This window comes from Plecotus auritus (genome assembly GCF_963455305.1).
Source record: "Plecotus auritus genome assembly, chromosome: 2".
NCBI lineage: Eukaryota > Metazoa > Chordata > Mammalia > Chiroptera > Vespertilionidae > Plecotus > Plecotus auritus.
In genome coordinates this window covers 74459568-74468930 of record NC_137771.1, presented here as the reverse complement: position 1 = coordinate 74468930, position 9363 = coordinate 74459568, and the positions used below count along the sequence as shown (strand labels likewise).

The 9363-nt window shown below is 45.5% G+C and overlaps 1 pseudogene across 1 annotated transcript; it reads left to right on the top strand.

Annotated features, from left to right (window-relative positions):
• The first annotated feature begins 448 nt into the window (after positions 1-448).
• LOC308241108 (solute carrier family 25 member 16-like) lies at positions 449-8950 on the top strand (annotated as a pseudogene). The gene is made up of 2 exons: positions 449-468; positions 8218-8950. The product of its transcript is annotated as a solute carrier family 25 member 16-like (transcript).
• The last annotated feature ends 413 nt before the right edge of the window (positions 8951-9363 follow it).

Here is a 9363-nt window from a genome sequence, read left to right as displayed (position 1 = left end):
TTGTGTCCAGATGACTTTGGAGGAGTCATGGTATAAAGAATACAAGAGAGCCTCAACCAAAGTATTCTAAGAGGTCCAAGGGCGACTGGCTGGGTAATAGTGATTAGGGGCAGACAGAATTATGGGTGAAATGCTACATGAACTGAGTTTCAGAAGACAAAGGAGGCGGCATTCTAGGGAGAGGGACCTTCACATGAGCAAGGACCAGTTCAATCCAAGTTTATCATTTGGGTTCCCTGAGAATAATGGGCCCAAAAGTAGGTGGGGGTGGGGGCTGAGAGTCAGGTCAGGAATTTGAACTGTATTAGAAGACATTACGGAGCCTCTAATGAGGGATCTGACCACAGACAGCATTTTCAAAAGATTGACCAGGCAGGTATGGTGAAGGGTATACTTCGGGAAGACTGGAGGCAGGGAACCCAGATAGGCAGCTCTTCCTATAGGCTCCATGGAAGATACAGATCTGAGGTAAGGGCATGGCAATGAGTGTGGAAAACAGGGAGTTTAAGCATTGTAGTTAAGTGGGGGGTTGAATTACACAAAGAATCCATTTGTTTTCTTAGGCTTTTGGCCTAGAGTTACCACCAAAATTGATACAAAGCATTCAAGTTTACAAAGATATTTTAAAAACAACCATTCCACTAAATCTATTTAAAGAAAGTGTAGAACTGAAAATTAAGTGTGAGCTCTCATATGAACATCTTCAATAGTCTTCCAGGCAGGAAGTGGGCAGATGGAGATTAGTGATGGACTGTAAATATTTAACAACAGGCTGAGAGTAGAGGAGAGCCCTGATTGGTAGCATTTGTCAAGTTCATGCTTTAAAATCCTCCCACAAAGGCTGATTTCAAGCTGCCAACATGATATCAACTAGCTTGTACAATTCAAAAAGTGTACTATTGGCTCTTGGGAGGCGGTGTGAGCAGACTCTAGCACGCTCCTGAATGCCAGGGAATGGATGGAGCCACTTAGGCAAGAAGGCTTCTCAGCATTGGTCCAAGAACCCAGAAGGAAGCCCACGGGTCTGATGGCTTTGAGCAGCAAGCACTGAGCATCATATAACTGAGGCTCTTCTCAGAGAAAATGACACGTGGGAGATGTGGGGTTTGTTCCAGGGCCCCCAATGCCAGGAGGATGATTTCCCATAATGGACCAGCAGCATAAAGGAAAGAGTCTGACACCAAGAGGAAGGAGACCCAGTTATGAGCCTCTGCTACTTAGCAACTATGTGCTTAACTGCCCTGAGTCTCAGTCCCTCACCTTTAAAGCAAGGACACTAATAATCATGTCCCCAGCAGGATGCATAGCCCAGAAGCACTCAGTACTTGTCAGAACTTCACCCATCCTTCCCCTTCTCGCCCCTTCCCTGCTGAAGCTTTTCGGAATATCACCCCTTCCTTGGGTCTATGCTGGCTCAGGCCCTGTATCTGCCCAACAGGACCAATCATCGTCCCATCTCTGAGGACTGCCCCACGCACTCGGGGGTGGACCTGGGAGCGTGTTTGCCAGCCAGCCAGAGAGGGAGAGAAGCAGCCCCTGGGGCTTTCTTCACCCTGCTTTGATTTCACATGAACTCCACTTCCTGCCCTTGGAACTTCACGTGAGGGAAGACCAGTTCAATCCAAGTTCATCATGTGGGTTTCCTGGGGAATGATGGGCCCAAAGGCAGCTGGGGGTGGGGGCTGAGAGTCAGGTCAGGAATTTGAACTGTGTTTGGAGACAGTGTGGAGCCTCTGGTGGGCAACATGACCACAGGCAGTGTTTTCAAAAGATTGACCAAGCAGATATGGTAAAGGGTAGACTTTTGGAAGACCAAAGATCTAGAGATTGTTACCTATTACCCAAACCCAAGACACCCTAATTATCTTCCTTTTAAAATTCTGGTAGAGACAAAAGACTGGGTGGGAGTCTGTTTTGACCTTGGCCAACTGACTTGGCCTCTCTGGGTCTTGGTTTCTCATCTGTCAAATTAACAGACGAGTGGAATGAATGTAAGTGATTCCAGCTCTAATGTACAGCTCTAGCCTATGTCTTTATCCTAATACTAGAGGCCCGGTGCACAAAATTTGTGCACAGGGGTATGTGTCCCTCAGCCCAGCCTACACCCTCTCCAATCTGGGACCCCTCGAGGGATGTCTGACTGCCCGTTTAGGCCCAATCCTACCGGGCAGTCGGTCATCCCTCTCACAATCCAGGACTGCTGGCTCCCAACTGCTCGCCTACCTGCCTTCCTGATTGCCCCTAACTGCTTCTGCCTGCCAGCCTGATCACCCCCTAACCACTCCCTTGCCAGCCTGATTGATGCCTAACTGCACCCCTGCCAGCCTGTTTTCCCCTAACTGCCATCCCCTGCAGGCCTGGGTCCCCCCTAACTGCCCTTCCCTGCAGACCGGGTCGCCCCCAACTTTCCTCCTCTGCTGGCCTGTTCACCCCTAACTGACCTCCCCTGCAGGCTTGATTGCCCCCAACTGCTCTCCCTTGCAGGCCTGGTCCCTCCCAACTGCCCTCCCCTGCTGGCCATCTTGTGGTGGCCATCTTGTGTCCACATGGGGGCAGCCATCTTTGACCACATGGGGGCAGCCATCTTGTGTGTTGGAGTGACAGTCAATTTGCATATTACTCTTTTATTAGATAGGACTAGAGGCCCAGTGCATGAAATTCATACACAGGTAGGGTCCCTAGGCCTGGCCAGCAATCAGGGCTGATCTGTGGGGCAACTGGCAGGGCAATTGGGGGGTCCCCGCTGGCACTTACCTTGGCCAGCCTGGCGCTGCTTGCTTGCTGGCCTGCCCCCCACCGCTGCCACCAGCCGCTTCCCTCTCTGGGGCGACCAGTGGAGTGATGAGGGGGAGGGCCACACCCATCTTGGCTGGCCTGGGGCCTGTGGGCTGGGGAAGCTCCTGCATTGAGCATCTTCCCCCTGGTGGTCAGTGCGCATGATAGCGACCAGTAGTTCTGCCGTTCAGTCAATTTGCATATTAGGCCTTTATTATATAGGATGGAGTATGTTATAGTGAAGTGCCCACTCTCTATTTCACTAGACATGAATGAGTTTGGTTTGAAGACTAGAGACCTTTGGACCAGAGGTTAAGGTTACTCCCTTGCCAATTTTATTTGGGCCCAATAGGTGGGTGCCCACTCATCTGACTCAAATCACATGGTTGTGAGGGTTCTGGAACTTGTGGGGATTGTGGAGGGCTACTGACTGTTAGCACTGGCATGGAGAAGGCTGATGCTATAGTTAGGCAAGGTTTTCATAAATATTTGTGAAGCCATGCAGAAATCCAAGGGTTCCTGACCATGACATCAGATGGGGCTGTCCTGGGCCAGTTGACTGTCTGAGTCTTTGAGAGGTGGATGGGAATGGGGTGAGGTAGACACTTCAAATCCGGCATAACCACCTTGAGTATTTTTCCCTTGGAGACAGTTTTCCTGTGACCCAGGAGAAACTTAAGAGCTACTCTTTAAAAGTTATTTTGTTAATTATAAGAGTAAAAAAAATAGATTGCTATGGAATATGTATAAATTATAAAGAAATGAAACAATCTGTTATCCAAAGACCCAGAGACAACTTCTAACACCAATTTGATTTATAGCCCTCTAACTTTTTGCATGTCAAATGTTCCACACAGCCTTACCTCAGAAATTCCTCATTAAAGATTTTAATTAGTAATGTATGCAAATGGTTTAAATTAAATAATACCAAATGCCTTATAACAAAAAACAAATAATATGCCCTACCCCTAGTCCTATTCCCCTGAGACAAATTTTAAGCATTTTTTAAAAAGCGTTTCTGTTTAGAATTCATTTGATGATTACCTCCATACTTCTAAATAAGTTGTTATTTATTAAGTTAGCAACTTCAGTCTTTCTGTTGACTTTCTACTGTGATGGTGGAGTTCGCTCATTTCTATTCCACTCCCACCTCCTCCCACAACTTTCCTAAATATAGTAGTTCAATCACTATTCTCAGAGATTTCCCTGGTCTCCTCTTCAACCTCAAATAATACAATTAAACCCCCATTTCCTGTCCCCCATACCATAGATGGTATCTTTTTACGCCTCACTCTGTAAGGGAAGGACCAGGCACTCCCACCTTTCCCTTCACCTCTTTTCCCTTCCACCTCCCAATCTCCATCAGCCTGATCTATACTTTTACGTTTTGTTCTGAAATCCTCATTGTGATTTATGTTTGTTTAAGGTTGATTGTAAGAGTTAAAGGCCAGAAATTAATGTTTATTTTATTTTGGCTATATAAATATAGGTCACAGCAGATCAAAGTTGTGAACTAGGATTACTTTTATTTCTTTATGGGACCAACGTCCCTACTCAACAGAGAATGTTTCTCAAACAAATAAGTTATTTTATTTTTTTTACATTCCACCAGTTTCCTTTATTTTATCCTCTTATTATGTTTTCCAAGCCTTTAATCTGTTTTTCAAGCTGTTTTTCTATTGATTCTTTTCACCTTTCGCCCCTGTGAGAAATGGTTCACCGGTCCAATTTTCAAATGATGGACTAGGAAACAGAAGCATGGTGAAAATGAGGCTTTTAATAACACTCTCGAGAGCAGGCGCCCATTTTATAGGATCACATGTGGGGTAAGGAACATAGCCTATTTATTTAGACCCTCCTCCAGTTCCTCATTGGCTGAGGACTATTTGGTCACCTATTTCCTAAAGGTCGCCTACGTCTTGCTGTCCTCCCAGTGGGTCATTTAAAAAAATGGGCTGGGGCTTTCTCTAGTTGCCTCCACCTCCCTTTGTCTAGGGGCATCTTCCTAGGACTCTTGCTATCAGCCACCTGTACAGCTCTCATTCTCTCTCTCCACCCCCACATCCTGTTTGCTCTGGGGAAATTCAGCAGCCACCTGGCCACATGCTGTTTCTTTTCTATGAAGATAAATCAGAGGCATATTTCTTATACCCCAAACAAACCAAAACAAGAAACCTCTCCCTGCAGCTCTCCATAGTTCTTTATCTTCCGGCCCTTGTTTTCTCTGGGGCTGCAGCGTGGTTGCCATATTGCAATTTCCCTTCATGCTTTCAGTGATTTTAAGACTGTGATAGCTTCCTCTTTCTTTGTTTACACTCATTTTGCTGGAGTATATCCCTGAGAACTCCCTAGGGTAAAATATACAAGAGGTAAAATTTAGAGTACTTTCAGACTGCAAATGCCTTGATTCTGTTTTCAGCCAATTAATAATGTGTATAAAATTCAGGCCAAACATCAAAGTAGAGTTTTGTTTCTTTTTCTCCGGACTATTTTAGTATCCACTCTTTGTTCTTGGTATTCTGAAAGTTTTGGTGGTTATATCTAGGTGTAGATCTTTTTTCATTCATTGTACTGGGTATTTATTGCACCCTAGCAATCAAAGACACATGTCCTTCTTCATCTTAGAAAATTATTTACTATTTTTATTTTATTGTTTCCCATTGTTTTAACTTCTCTTTTTGGAATTCCTGTTATTTAGATGTCAAATCTCTAAATCATCCCTTTGTATCTTTTGTCTTTTCTGCCATATTTTGCATTTACTTTAACATATTAAAATTTATATTTGGGAGATTTCTTTAACATCATAATTTGACATTATTCTTATTACTAATTTTGACAAACATTTTTCATTTTAAAAAGCTCCTTCTTGTTCTCTGATTGTTTCTTTTTCATAGCACCCTTTTCTTGTTTTACCATTGTGATGTATTTTCCCAGTTGCTCTGAGGCTTTTAGACGTTTTTGTTTATTTTTATAAATCTCTTCTGTTCTATGAATTATCTCTATTTCCTCTAGAATCACATTTTTGGCTATTGGTCCATTTTTTCTTACTTTTTCCTATTGTGACTTTCCTCCCAGGTCTGTTTACTTTGGTTTTTCATTTTTATTTAAGATTGAGGTGATAAGGAGGCTGATGGGAAGTTTGAAGAGCATAGACAGAGTTTGTCCACTCTCAGGCTTCTCGCTAGAGAAAGTTGGCAGGAAGCCAGTTTGTTGTTCTTTTTAAGGGTCTCTAAGGGCAGGAATGCAAAAGGCTCCACTCTGCATTTCCAGATTCCATATTGGCTGCCCTATTCTTCCCAGGTGGTCTGTACAATCTCTTCAGAAATAAGCCCTCCAATGTCTGACCCAGAGAAGGTGATTGGCACCTGTCTAATCTGGGCAACAGAGGTGTCAGCTGCTGCATCTGTGGACCTGCAGTGGTTTTCAGCTCCATTTGCATGCCTGCTCTCTGGGATCCTTTTCATTTCCAGCCTGAGGCATCTCCCAGTCTGTCTATGGACACACTTGGGAAATTTGTTAAAAGCTGTCTCTGCTGATGGCCCCTTTCCTGTTTTCTTTTTCATTGTGGGTTTGTGCCATTTTAATTCCTTTATTGTTATTTTAGTAGTGGAGTCTCAGAAGATATTTATGCTAAATCCTTAACCTGAACTAGGAGCTTGAAATAGCCATTTGGATTGCCACGTGGTACTCCTCACATGGTTGTACCTTCAGTTGTAGCAAATGTATAAACAATGTTGTGATGAAGATCCAGGCAGCTAGATCTTTACACACATTCCTGAGTACTTATTAGACTAAATGGTGGGAATTGCTGCATCAAAATAGAAGCATGTATTTAAAAAAAAATTTTTTTTTAATTTCAGAGAGAAAGGGGGAGGGAGAGAGAGATAGACACATTAATGATGAGAGAATCATTGATTGGCTGCTTCCCGCACACCTCCTACTAGGGATCGAGCCCGAAACCTGGGTATGTGCTCTTGACTGGAATCGAACACAGGACCCTTCAAATTCGAAGGCTGATGCTCTATCCATTGAGCCAAACCAGCTGGGGTGGAAGCACCAACTTTTTAAAAATAAAATTAAATCTTACCTTAGTGTTTAGCAATTCCACTCCTAGGTATTTACTGAAGAGAAATGAAAACATATTCCCACATAAACACTTGTACACAGATGTTCACAACAACTTTATTCTATGCACAAGGGCCCCAAACTGGAAACAACCCAAATGCCCATCAGTTGATGAGTGGATAAGCAAATTGTTATATGTTTATACAATAGAATACTATTCATAAATAAAAGAGAACAAACGACTGATACATAACAACATGAATGAATCTGAGAAACATGCCGAGTGAAAGAAGCTAAACACAAAAGAGACCATAATGCCTTATTCTAATTTGTATAAAATCTAGAAGAGGCAAAAAAAATAAATCTATAAGGAAAGCAGATTAATGGTTGGCTGGGGTAGGGGTGAGGGAACAAGAAATATTTTGGGGGTGATGTAAATGTTCTACATCCTGATTAAAGTGATAATTGCAAAGGTATATCCTATATAATAAAAGAGTAATATGCAAATTGACCATCACTCCAACACACAAGATGGCTGCCCCCATGTGGTCAAAGATGGCCGCTCCATTGTGGACACAAGATGGTTGCTACAAGATGGCCAGCAAGGGAGGGCAGTTGCGGGGGGACCAGGCCTGCAAGGGAGGGCAGTTAGGGGTGACCAGGCTGGCAGAGGGGGGCAGTTGGGAGGGACCAGGCCTGCAAGGGAGGGCAGTTGGGGCCAATCAGGCCTGCAGGGGAGGGCAGTTGGGAAAAACCCAGGCCTGCAGGGGAGGGCAGTTGGGGGGAACCATGCCTGCAGGGGAGGGCAGTTAGGGGTGACCAGGCTGGCAGGGGAGGGCAGTTAGGGGTGATCAGGCCAGCAGGGGAGGGCAGTGAGGAGGACCAGGCCTGTGGGAGAGGGCAGTTAGGGGCAATCGAGCTGGCAGGGGAGCAGTTAGGCATTGATCAGGCTGGCAGGCAGAAGTGGTTAGGGGCAATCAGGCAGGCAGGCAGGTAAGCGGTTGAGAGCCAGCAGTCCTGGATTGTGAAAGGGATGTCCGACTGCCCATTTAGGCCAGATCCTGGACATCCCTTGAGGGGTCCCAGATTGGAGTGGGTGCAGGCTGGGCTGAGGGACACCCCCCCCATACACGAATTTTGTGCACCGGGCCTCTAGTATTTTTGTAAAAACTCACCAAACCAGGTTGTTCTGCCCCACCTGTGCAGTCGTAGGTGCCCTGTCAGTTCTGGCCAATGGCCATGGCCCCAGCCCTTGGATTGTAAATTGGCGACTAAAGCTCCAGACATGGCCCTTGTCCTGATGGCAGCAGCAGGAGCCCTGGCTGTGCACCCCCCACCCCCAACTCCCACCCCACCCCCACCCCCGTGATACCAAAGGTGGCAGGAGAGGAGGGCCACCGTCCAACGAGACTTCTACTGGCTGCACTCCTTCTGGCGGGAGGTATGGCAGGATGCTGTGCTAAAACAACAGTTGCTCCTTTGGATCTGGTAAAAGTTTCAGTACAAGTTCACAATCACCATTACAGACATTTAGGAGTATTTTCTACAATGTGTGCTGTTCCCCTTGGATTGTATAAAGGGAATGGTGCAATGATTCGAATCTTTCCCTGTGGTGCAATCCAGTTTATGGCATTTGAGCACTATAAAACGTTCATTACTACAAAGCTGGGGATTTCTGGTCATGGGCACTGATTAATGGTTGGATCCACGGCAGGTCTGACAGCGGTTATCTGTTCTTACCCACTTGACATGGTTAGAGTTCGCCTAGCATTCCAGGTGAAAGGGGAACGCACTTACACAGGGATTATTCATGTGTTCAAAACAATTTACACAAAGGAAGTGATTCCTTGGACTTTACTGAGGCCTGATGCCCGAACAGGCTCTACATGTAGGTGTTTTATTTTTTACTTTTGGTATCTTGGAGAGTGTTGGGCTTTCCCAGGCTCCCACCCTTCTTGGCAGGCCTTCATCAGATAATCCTATTGTCTTAGTTTTGAAAACTCACATAAACTTACTTTGTGGTGGTGTTGCTAGAGCAATAGCACAGACAATATCCTACCCCAAAATCTGCTCTCTGGTGGAGACTATTAGGTCACTGTTTCCTGTTTGAAAGGCACCTTCAGCTTTCTGCTCATTTGAAAAACAGAAATGAGGGGTATGCCCCAGCTCCCAGAATGGGGCTGCTGCTCCGTTCCAGCCTCCCCCCGATTCCCACCTGCCCCAAGTTGGCTCTTCTGGGAATCCCTGAGATTGAGCAGAATTCTCCTTGAGGGCCCGTGCTTGCTATCTCCACACCTGGTAAATGCATGGAATTCTCAATAGGAGTAAGGGAAGCTCATACAGGGAGCACCCACGTCAGAGCTTTCCAACACCAGTCTCCCCGGGAGCCAAGTCTGCCGACAAAGACCTTCTCTCTGGAAGATAAGTAAGTGTCCAGTGTTCACGCCACTGCTCAGGACCAGCTCTGAATATCCCTAATGGCTCCGAGGTACAATGCTCACTCTGTCTTTTCAAGGCTTTTGG